The 12,714-nt window shown below is 39.5% G+C and overlaps 1 protein-coding gene across 4 annotated transcripts in view; it reads left to right on the top strand.

Moving 5' to 3' along the window:
- Positions 1–12,714, top strand: part of TMEM132C (transmembrane protein 132C) — a 204,188-nt gene that overhangs the window by 156,781 nt on the left and 34,693 nt on the right. The gene's annotated exons all lie outside the window — the stretch shown is intronic.

Below are 12,714 nucleotides of genomic sequence, written 5' to 3'. Positions count from 1 at the left end.
CAAAGGCAGTTTCACAGCTGCCACACACATATGAGGAGAGCCCATGCAGAGCCAAAATAGCTAGCCAGCAGAAAGCGAGCTCTGGACCCAGTTGATAGTGCTTAAGAGGGACATTCCAGGGCTGTGTATTTTGATGCTGTAGCTGTTAAGGACCGTATCCACCCTGTGTGCCCTCCCCTGCTGCTTTCACTGCCAGATCAGATGGAGGAGGGCAGAGAAACACTTCTCAGCAGGAGCAGGAGGTCAGTTTCGGAGGCTGATAATCAGTAGAAGTTTGCAGCTGAAACAGAACTGGAGTGTCAAGGCAGAAAAGTTACTAATTTGTAAGACTGTAGTGTGTGTTAAGCAGTTCAGACTTTGACCATGGCCAGCAATGGGGCAAATGCTGTGTGTGATCCTGAACCTCCCCCAGCACTGTGGAGGATTTGAAAGAAATGTAAAAGGAAATGGAAGAACGTTGATGACTTTGTTGCCAAGGTGCTGGAAAGGGAACTGGACTCAGTTGTTAGATTATGCTCTATACTATGCAAGTTTACTTATGGAAGTACTAGTTTGCATCTGAACTAGTGCTTTCTCATTAGCTTTAGCTAACAATCAGTTGTCTTAACTGATAAGTGTTAAGTCCAGGCACTGCCCAAGCTTATTCCAGGAAACAAACTTGTTTACCCTAAACAGTGAAGAGTTTCCACCTTCGCATGCTGTCACTTAAGAGTGACAGGCTGAACCACATCTGCAGAACAGAGCAGGTGTGTCTGCAAACAGCCAGCTTGAGCATGAAGTGGGTTAGCTGTGACTTACACTGAAGAACAGGAGCACTTTGTGATAGCTGGCAGCTTCTAATGATGATTTTGATCCGTAAAGCTTCTCTATTTCTGGGGATTACCTCATTCTTCACAATCAGGTGAAATACCTAGCAGAATCAGGAATTGTTTAGGCTGGACTCTTAATGAGGCTCTGAGGTGCTCCAGCTTGGACAGTGAACCTGTCTAGACAACAGGAATACGCTTTACTCTAATGGAAGATAATGAGTGAGCATGAGGGGAAAAATAATCACCAGGACTTTTATAAGCCTCAGTGTTATAATGAGCTACCTCAAGCATTAAAAAAATAGCAAATTTTCACCTTCAGTTTACTATAGATGCATGTTTGCCTTACCCTGCTTTCAGTTTACATTCCGATATTCAGCGAGACTCTCATCACTGAGGATGTTTGTCATGGAATACATTAGGACTCTCTAATTCAAACTCAGTAGTTCTGCTTGAGGGAGATAAAACACTAAAAGCTAGGACAGGATTCAGTACAGTCTTGGAGAGAAGGCTAGCACTGTGCTTCTGGCTCTTTCTGTTTGTGTAGCAGCTGCTAAAAGGACATGGGGAGCAGCGGTGGTGATGGGATTTGAACTATTCATCGTCCCAGCACCAAAAGGGTACAAAGAGCATACCAGAGCTTGGACTACTAACAGAATCTGCTTTGCTAAGCTAGAGAGGCTGTGTTCAGAGGTCTTTCTGCAGTGCCCAAGCTGTCCAGATTGATGCACATATGCTAAATGAATTAACAGACCAAAACTTCTACACTGTGGCAGCACCCCATTGCTGTGACGTGTGTTTCAGACCATAGTTAAACTGCAGGGCCTGGCAATGGGAATCAGCACAGACTATGAGCCTATCAAGATTGGTTTTCCCCTCAGAAACAAGTCATGGCTGATACTTAAAGCACCAGCACCATAGCACGAGCATCAGGAAGCCAGCACACTGATGAGAGAGGGAACTTCAGCAGCAAATGGAAACAAAAGTGCAGCTGACATTAGTCAGGTCCCAGTCATCTGGTTTGTCCTCTGTATTTTTTCTCTAGCAAAGCTGATTGTCTCTCTGCAAGACTTGTTACCTCACAGAACATTAATCTAGGCTGTAACGATGTAATTTATGGCTGTAATTTGCTTTTGGAAATCCTCTATTACTGAAAAATAGCAGCAGCACGGTTTTACTAATTACGTAGTTGAGTACTGAATGGTGACTGCAACTGCCAGGATTAGTGACTATGTTGTACTCTGCTCTCCAAGACCCTATAGGACCAGAGCTGTGAAGGTTTTGAAGTGATAAAATTAGTATTTTGATTAAACTAAATAAGTGCAAAAAAGTAATTCAAGTTCCCCGGAGAGTTTGAGAAAACGATAGAGGGAAACACTAGCCTTTAAATTCCGTATTGGAAAATCACATCAGTGTGTAACTACACCACATAATGTGCTTACCTGTAGTGTGTTTCTGCAGCATAGCCTGTTTATCTATACCTTCTACCCCAAATTACTTCTCACAGGTCAAACCTTCAGGTTCCTTATTGAGTTCTTCTCTCAATATGCCATTGCAAACAGAACTAATTGATATCTTCTTTTTCATTAATGTGGAAATTTTGTTACCTTGGCATAACACTTTTATTTTCATTTGCACAAATCAGATTTTACCAGGGCTTAGCTGGGGAAAGAGCATGTGGACAAAATCACCTTGTGTGATTTAAAGGTGAATTCCTTTCCTTTTATGTCCTGAAACAGTGCACAGCTGAATGAAATCCAAAAGGCTTGCTATAACCTCTTTGTGATCTTGAGTTCTCATTTTGGAGAGCTAACAGAAGGTAGAAGGCCTCCTGCTGCATATATTATGTCAGTAGAAGAAATGAAAGCGATCAGTCTAAGACCTGGATGTACTTTGGAATCATCTTGTATAGGGTACTACACGTCTGTCTGCCAATACCAAGAAGTTTTTATATGGCTTGAAGCTTCAATTGAGCCAGCAGAGAAGACTATGTTTTAGCTTCTGGATCTGGGACAAAATGTCAATTGCAGGCAATGAAAAGCAGTGACTAACAGTGGAGCTGCCAGCTGGCACGAGGTATCCTGCGGCATATGTTTTAAGAATGCCTGGAAGCTTCAGGAGTGAGCTTCATGTGGTAATAAATAAGTCATTTGAGACTCAGTAATTCCTCCTCACTGCTCTTACCTCATTTAAAATATGGACTGCTCATCAAGGACTGGGAGATTCCAATAGGCAAAAATAGGAATTCTCTGATGGACCAGGAGCCACATGCCTGGAGTTAGTTTCTGCCTCTTTGGAATCTTGGGCAATATTCAGGTCCACAGCAGTTCACTCATCTTTACAATGGACACAGGAGTTAATATTTCATAAGTTATTTGGCTTACACATCATTCTGTGCTGCTGAATATAAAGGACAATTCCCTGCTTAAACGTGAATGCCAGTCTCCTCTACTCAGTACTAGCAATGTTGTTCTAGTCCAGAAGAGTAAAAATGTAAGTGAAGCAAGGTTTGTGGCTAGAGGTGATGTCTTTCATTAGGCCATCCAATAGAGTTAGAAAAAGCAGCCATGCTTTTAAGCACACAGATCTTTTTTGAAGCCCCTTTCAATTTAGTAAGTTGCTGTGAGATGCTCAGATAAAGATAATGTCACTGTGGTTGCTCCAGGTTATACTAACAAATAAAATACTGCTTTAAACAAATGGATTTGATCCCTTTGTCCTTCATATCACTGACTTATACAATGGTCATAATAACCTATTTCAAGGATGTTTCTTCAGCCATGACCCTCTAGCCAGCATGATCTTGCAAAGCAAACCCTGAAGGTAAAACATATTTTTCCTTGAATAAGGAGGAAGTGATTTCATCTGTGATTATATATACCTTATATATTTACTTTGCCTTCATCTAGATATATGCTGGGTTTAGTTCCTTTATATTATAAGGCTCACCAGTCTGTTAGACATGTGTCTGATCAATAATTTAATTTTCCCATGTCACTCTCTCATCTTTTTAACTGTAGTAAGTTTCTGATGTCTGCTCAGCATCTGCTCTCATTAATGTAATAACCTCGTTCCTGCCCTCTATGTGCTTTGCTTATGCAGACCTGCTATGAAGTCAGTGAAATCAATAAGCTATTTGAAAAACAAGAACATTCTAGCAAGGATAGGAAATAATAATGACTATTTTCTGCATTTTTATTACTACTTCTCCATAGCAGACCCTAAGAGTCTTTGTTGTGTCTTTCTTACACATTTTTCTTATCAAAAGTTAAAACTGTACTGCCAGAATAAAAGAGCAAGAAGAAATTTTCTTTGCCTGATTTGAAAGTAGACTAAATTAAATCAAAATAACAGAGCAGAAGCTGCCTGCTTCACTTCCACTATTGTTTAAATAGTTCTGATATCCACAAACTTGAGCCGAGTGCTCATGTGCACTCCACAGCCAAAAGCTGAGGACCTTACAGAACTTGAAGAAGATGAATACTGCCTATTAGAAGGAGAAAGTAACTCATTAATAATCCATGACATATTAATCTACACAAATAAAACAAGTTCACAGCCCTCCAGAGCGGCCATAAAATTCATGCATGTATCATGCACAGTACCCCGCTTACTTAACAAAAAAAAATTGTCCTTGGGACTTAATCCTTGAAGTCCATAAAGCATTTAAAATTGCTTCACCTATAGACTATATAGGTGCATAGACTGCATGCCACCCCACACGGTGAGCAGTACTGTGCCATTCGCTTGAAACAACCAGGCTAGGTAAGATTTTACCTCAATTTTCCAAGGTTTATTCATCATCAGTGTAGGCTTGGAGCACTATATAAAACTCGGCTCATATTTGGTAGAATCTGGGACTCCACCTGAAATTCCAGGAGTCGGCACCATATTTTCCTTGACTCTAAAAGAGTTTCTCCTTCCACTGTAAACAAATGGAGCAAGCACAGTTGCCCTTCTGTAAATGGGGAGCTGAAGCACAAAGAAGGCAGACAGGAAACAAGTTAATCCAAGGAGGAGGAAGAAAGATGTGATCCAAGTGTCTAATTAGACATATAGGTGTTTAATTCCATTAAAGACACTATAAAGTCTGAGCCATCCATCCAGGACTACCAGGTATGACACAGGACCTACAGAAGACCTATACCCTTACAGAAGAGCATCTGGAGGCCAGGCATGATACCTCAGAGCATGTAAATAGCACTCTGTTCTTAGGCACTTCAATCTTTTCCCAGAGCTGCAAATTGTGAATTGGATCTGTTGGGAAGCACATCCCCAGAAATACACCTCTGTGGATGTCTTTAGCATAGAATTTAATTTATCAAACTGTACTTCCTTGACATCAGTAGCTTTTCCTGCTACTGATGAATAATGCAGGATTACAAACTGAAACAAATAAAAAGCGGACATAAGTATTTGTAAACATCAGACCCTCACTGTAAGGCTTCTTTAAGCTTTTCTTGACTCCCATCATTCAGAAACCACATTAAGATTTCCATCTCAGCTGCCCAGCATGACTTTGTGATACTGCTGTACACTACGTCTTTACAGGCTCCACCAGTGCCAGTGGTGGTGCTGGTTTCATATTGACCACAGTGAACATCTGCAACATGCTAAGGGATAAACAGCAACAGAAGTATTAGTGTGATCCAGATCACCATTAAGTGGTGGAAAACCCTTGGTATCTGTCATATCTTGTTAGCATAACAGCCAATTAAATCAGTCTGTTTTTTCTGAAGATAGAAACGAGTTATATATAAAATTAAAAGTACTGCCCCTGTCTGCGTGTAATCAAATATGTGGCTTATATTAACATGGTATGTCTCCTAATCTCATTTCCACTATCATTGTGGGTGTATTTGTGTGCATATAGATTACTCACATATATACATGTAGTGTGTAATTGTGTGTGCATCCATGCGTGTGCCCTAATATGCTTGTGTATTTTTGATCTGCAACTGTCTATTGATTACAGCTATTACAGCAATATTATTATAGATATATAGCCAACTATATAACAGGGCCGCAGGTTTAATTGAAATGAACATGGGAAGAATTTCAAATTGCTAATGAAAATTGCCTTTTTACTACCAGCTATATTCCCACTGTCATCACAGACAGGAGACATCCCCAGAGCTCTGCTGGTTCTGCCTAATGGTGGAGCAAACCCAATTTAACTGACAGTCCATTTCCAAATAACTTCCTTGGACTCATGAAAAAGGAAAGTAAACGACTGACAGATCTTGAGCCCAAAAAATGCCCTTGAATTGACAAATTTCACATATTAGTCCTTTTGCAACAAAAGCGAGCTGTAAGCCATGAAATTATTTCAGCAAGAAAATACTATACAGCTCCATCCATGGCTGCTTAAGCATCCATGAACTATTCCATTACAAGATCACCAGGTGGCTATTGCCTTTCTCTTCCATTCAGGCTTTACCAATATTCCCACTCCCAGCTGTGATAAACTTAATAGGACCATTCAGCAATGGAGAAAACATGAGAGGTGTTCATCATAGCTGAAGGCTTTCTCAGTCAATGATTCCTTAGATGTTTGAGTAAATGAAAAGCTATTTTTGTGATTACAAAGGATAGAATGTGTTGCAGTTTCTGAGGCCATTTTATTGACATAGCTTTTGGTATCTATAGCAAATATTTATCCTTTCCTGGGAAGGTAGTTAGTGGCTACAGTCACTGAACTTAATATGTTACTCTTGATTTTTCACGTGGCTACTCTTCTAAGAATGCTTGTTAGATAAAAAAACTATTTATATGACTGCGTATTGTAGGTGTTGTCATATGTGTACTATAGATGAAATATGCATAATCTATGCACTACATAAATGTATGAAAACATAAGTTTTCCAGAGAACTTAGGGCAATTTATTTCTTGTCTTCATCAAGTGTAAATGTATTCATAAGTATTTGTAAGTGTACTTATATCCATAAGTAGCAATACTCTGAAGCAACAGTGGCGATGGTTATCAAGTGTGTCTCTCTCAGAATAAGGGCTTTTAACCTGTCACTTTACAGTTTTTCATCTGTTTGCATTTTCTATGCTCAAAATAACTGATAGTGATGCTGGAGTTGGAATATCTCAGGTAATCACTCACATTTCAACCCATAACTACAATTTTTGCTCTTTAGATAATGTATTTCCTATGTAAGTGCTTTCATTTCTAAGTCAATTTAGCAAAATAGTGGAAGTAAGGAATGAAATTTCACCAAGAGGAGCAGGTAGTTTCCTGTGTTACACATACACATATTTTAAAAATATCATTTTTTTTTGTTACATTTATGTCTAAGTATAGAGAAATAAAATGCAGGCTTCTGCTTCCCATCTTCTCCAGTTGCCTTTGTGTCCCTATTCTGCATTCTAAGTGGTTATAGAAAGACGAAATGCAGGCTTCTGCTTCCCATCTCCTGCAGTGGTCCTTAAAACTTTTTCTATGTTTTAAGTGGTTCCAGAATTGTTTCCTTTGAAGTCATTTTCAGTTACAAACTCTTCCTCCACCCAGCAGGAAATACCATCTTTCTTTGAAAATGCATATTGGCCACTGGATCCTGCTCTAATAAACAGGAAATAAAGACAGCTTTAACATAATACTTGAGCTGTTCCTAGTTGAATTTATTGTCACAGCTTCTGGAAAACAGAGAGGCCCCCAGCCAGAGGTTCAGTCACTGTTGATACACATTTATCATGACAGACACTTAAAAAGGACAAACTGCACATTTCCCACTTTTAAGATGGTAGAGGAAGACACAAGCATGAAAACATTCAGTTGATTTTATTTCATGTCCTTATTAATTTGCAGTTTCCATTACCTAGAGGGTTAGATTATATAGTAAGATTTCTTGTTGGAGTAATTTAGGGTGGAACGGATGGTTTGAAGTTATTTCTTGAGGACTTGACTCATTGAAAGCAGTTTTGAATGCAGGTGTAATACATCATCATGCGTGAGCTAAGCATGTTACTCTGCCTGGTTCAAGCAGGGTAACAGTTCTTGTGACAGGTGGAAGAAGGAATTTCAGACACTCTATTTCACTCTATTTGCTGTCTTCAGTCTTGGGGGAATCTGCCTGACATCTCTTTCCTTGCAGAAGGCTTGCTGGTTGTCGCTGCTATAGGGGTGGTAACTATAGTTTAGTTCCTCACATTTTAGGTAGCTGGATCTGCTAAGCTCCTTCGTGGATGCTCTCTGTGGGAAAAGGACCATACATTTCTCATTCCACATTGCTTTATGCTAGGTAAAGACAGGTTTTAAGATAAGACAAAACAAAGGGTTTATATATAAAATAATTAAAACAGCCAAAAGAGATCAAATCAAGACCCATTTAGCCAAAATGGTATTTGAAGGTCCATATTTTATAAATAAAAGTGATTTTTATACATATATATATAACATTGGGACTATATATTTCCCCAAATCTTTTTTGAAAATGAAATAGAAAGAAAACTAGAACACTTCAGTATTTTATGAGTATTTTATTCAGCAAGAAAACCAAACCCAAACTGCGTCAGATGGTGTGGAAATGATTTTTCTCATTCCTAGATCTGTTCAGAAAACAAGAAGAATCAGTTACTCGCCAAGATGTGCTGAGAATCAGTTGATCTGGTTGCTCTTTTTTACTATTTGGCGTAGAAAGAGTCTCTTTTTACAGTCACTGCTCAGCATATTGACATCCAGCTATCACTGGATGGGGTCACTATTATGGAATTAATGAATACAAGTAGCATTAATATTCAGACAGTGGAACCTTACTGGTAGAAGTTTTAATGGAAATGCTTGGATCCTGATTCTGTAAGGGAGAGGATATAAGATTTCTTGGTTAGTCTCAGTGCCTGTGGCAAACTATTACAGCTCCGACATGAAGTTCTGAATTGGTATTATGAACTGCATGTGACAAACTTAGTATGACAAATACAATAAAGGAAATATTCAGTTCAGAAACAATTTTTTTAAAAGAAATACAAATTTGGTTTTCAGTTGGTCAGAAGCAGAAGTGACAGGACCATCGGAGGTGTTACACCGGTCTGGACCTACTAGCTAATAAGGTTTCTTTATTCCAGCTACTTTCAAACCCATAGGAAATTAAGAGACAGAGACTGGTTATCCCTCTTCAGCAGGTCACAGAAAGCTACCTTGTCTGCTAGTATAATTGCGGTTTCCATAAGCTCTGAAGAAAGGGCATTCATTAGCCTGCAGCTTGAAGCAAAATGTCCCTCACTGTCCTTTTGGAGGATTAATCCTTATTATAAATAGGGTATGTCTATTGCTCATTTTTCTGCTAACCAGAATACTGTTCATGGGCTTTGCAAATGGGAACTTTATGCTGCTAAGATTTTACGTTTTTATTCAAAATCACAAGGAATGAGAAGTGATATCCTGTTGCCGTAATTACCTGGGTAGAGTCCAGACCTCTGTACCTGACCTTAAGTCAATGTGGCCTTTGTACCGATACAGAGATCTGAGTAATGGCTTTCTAACATTTTTCTATCATTTTACCTCACTGACTGTAAACAGAGCAAAGCAATTAAAGGCATGGTTAATTCTGTTCAGCTTCTCCTTTTTAAAGAGAGATGCTCACTTTTGAGTGATGATGGAATTACATTTAGCAATACAGCCTTCATCTGTTAATTCAAAGCAATCATTGGCGATGTTCCCTTTTGCACGTTTGAATGCTAGCAGTGTAGATTCACTGCAAGGAAAGTGTGGATTAGTCATCCAAGAATCCAAAGATATTTTTCTGCATCCCTATCCGTTAATATATTCTACGTTCCCCTTTTCTATCCGCAGAGCATAATTTATCAGGACTTAAAAATTCCACTAGCAGGGTATTAGAAAACTGCACAAACAAGGAAGCAAATGGAACAGTTTGTTGCTAATGTAAGGGGCCAGTGAGTAAGATTTATCTCAATATGGAGACTGAACAGAGACAAGATCACTGATTAAAAAGACATTGCATTTGCAGAACTCCGAGTTCCCATTGTGAAGACGCTCAGATCTTTGTCATAAATTACATGGTTCAGAAAAACTACAGAGAAGGTTGTGCTGGGTCCAGGGTATTTCCATGCCAGCTGAGTGCCATTTGCTTTCTCTCCTTCTGGCCCCAGGAATCTGCTGCTGTGATGATGCTCAAAGCCACTCTTCCTGGAGGTGAGAAATACGAGTCTGAATCCCTTCCTTATGTCCTTGTTTCCCCATTTCCTCCATTTACCTTCTTTAAGACTTGTTGAGACCTACAGACATCATGTTGATCAAGGTCTTCAAACAAATGTTGTGCATGCTAAGGACAGAACAATGCCAGTGTCCACCTTTGGGTCTTCCCATGGGTGGTGTTTTATCTGTTTGACTTCTCCATTATTTGCTCCTCAGGGCAGGTATTGTCCTTAATTTTTGTGCCATATACATTGTTGGCCATTTAACAAAGATTTAATAAAGAGAAGATACCTTGCAGTGTTGTCATGTGTTGAAAAGAATTATCATCCAAAAGAAACTTTGAGATCCTTTGTTCTGCTGTCCTCATCAGAAACAAGATTGCAGAAATGGCAGCTTTTATTGAATAAGCCTGTCTCTCATATATATAGATTTTGAATGGCCTAATTTTTCACCACTGTTGATTTGTTCATTAGTTTACATTTTCCCTGGCAATATGAACCTGAGAGTCATGGAGTAACCTGTATTCCATTTAGATTCATATTTGAATACTGAGGGATGTATTAAGTAAGTAGGTTGTTCCCCTTTGTTTTTACTGCTTAATGGCATTACACGATTTCTTTTGCAGTGTGATAGTATTCATGAAATAAAAGTCGCCATGTTATAAACTGGCGAAGGAAGCAGAGCAGGATTTACATGTGATGGGCCAGTAGAAGTGGAGTCATAGAATACTTAGGGTTGGAAAGGACTTTAAGTGAAAGAAAGAGCAAATTGTATTCCCACCAACAGAATTTGCCCTTCCCCACTGCCTGCAATGGAGTGACTGCCTCAGGGGGCTCCTCAATCACGCAGACTCTTAGGTCTGTAGGAACAATCCTGTTCTTCTGAAATGTGTGCTAAGAATTTGAAAACGGAATGTCAGCTTCTTTCCTTTCTTGTATACACTGTCCATGAACGTGGACTTTCAGAAAATCCAGTTGGCAGAAAGCACAATGTATAATTCACTTTTAATCATAGGATTATGTAGATAAACAGTCTGCTGCCTAACAATGTTATTTTGTTAATCAGCTGTAATCTTAGTAGTATTAATAACTCAGATCTGCAACCATTGTGTTATTAGACCCACTGATCAGCATAACAGTTGCCTACAGTGCAGTACAGCCCTGTTCATCGCTCTAACTAGGATGCCCTGGAAACTTGTGGTGCATAACTTAGTGCTCATCAGTAGACTATTTACAGTGTTTGCAGCTGGTGTATATGGAGTTTACTTTCTATCTCGCTCATCTCCATCTTTTTCTCTTGTAACTGTGTTGCCAAGGTGTCACTGTTCATCAAGGGTGATGGGTTGAACAGTAGTTGGAAGCACAGTACAGCTCCTGGAGCTCTCCTGCATAGGCATTGTCTCCACTGATTCAAGTGCTGTCAGCAGCATGCAGGGACTTGCTGCTTCTATCCTTTTTCCCTAAGACAAATATTGGTTTGATTTTAAGGCAGGCAGTGCCCAACTGCCTCTTTTCCACAGACTTTTTCAAGAAACTTTCTTATAAATTAAAACATATTTGGCATAACTGTGTCACTCCTTCAGGTCTACAAGCATAGGTTTGTTACTCATGGGGTGGTATGTTTGCGTGAGGGAGAAATCACAATGCTAAGCTATGATTAACATCATTCTATGAGATTATAGTAGGAGAATTTTCAGCCTGTAAACAGGACCATTCTCATGACCTCGGGCTCCCATGGATTTTTCTTGATAACACCATCTAATCGGATTTACAGTTTAATTAAACAGCTGTCACTTTGCTTCCTCATTCTGCTGCAATTTAATGTTGAATTAGTTCCTAAATTAGTCATGGCTGAATGCTTGCCTTCTTACAACTGAGAGGTTGGATGAACATAAGGTTTATTCTTCAGCTAAATTCTAGCAACTAAGGCTCGTATCCTGTATTCTTACTCTTTGCACAGAGCTCCCACTGACATCAGTGGAAGTTCCTTGATTGTAACAGGGAAGGAGTAAAATGTGAGATTCCTGCAAAGTCAGCTGTAGTATTCCCTAACTTCAAATGACCAGATGTGAGCACACGCTTCTCCTCAGCTCTGTATCGAATACATTAGCTTTATGGATGTTATTTTCCCTTTCAAAAGAGAGCACTGATCTTTATGAAAATCACTTCTGCTGAGTTTTGGGTGAAGTAGCACAATGAGTGCTGCTGTGGAAGAAGATATTTAGACCAATACTACTGCTAGTGGACTTTATCCAAATTAACTCTGATGGAACTCTGATTCCTGTAGAGTGGTGATACTTGCATCAAGTCCTGTTTCAGCTGTCTCACTGAACTCAGGTCTTAGTGTGATATAATGTAGTGTCTGACTCCCTGCCTGACTCTAACCTTACCATTTTAATTTTTAAATGCCAATTAACTCTCTTCCTGATCTACTCAAATGTAATAGCAAGATTTGTAGTGGTGGTAACTTGCTGCAGACATACACATCAGAGTTCCAAGCCACTAGACTGGTAGAACTGTGAACAGTGGAAGTTGCTCCTGCAGTGAACATTGTGTACCAGATTTGCTGTATACATATGCCAGCAGAGAGGCTTTTCTTTATCTGTGGTAGGTATTGGGCTGTGACCTCATGGCTTCATTTCTGAAGCTTGCTGAAGGTTTGTGTAGACAGGTATAATTCTGTGTCCTTGATGCAGAGCCTGATGGTTCAGGACCATTGCACAAGCTGGCATTTTGAGCAAACAAATA

This window comes from Pezoporus occidentalis, unplaced genomic scaffold (assembly GCF_034315485.1).
Source record: "Pezoporus occidentalis ecotype Australia unplaced genomic scaffold, CSIRO_AGI_Poc_V1 ctg37, whole genome shotgun sequence".
Classification (NCBI taxonomy): domain Eukaryota; kingdom Metazoa; phylum Chordata; class Aves; order Psittaciformes; family Psittacidae; genus Pezoporus; species Pezoporus occidentalis.
This window is presented reverse-complemented; position numbering and strand designations above follow the sequence as displayed.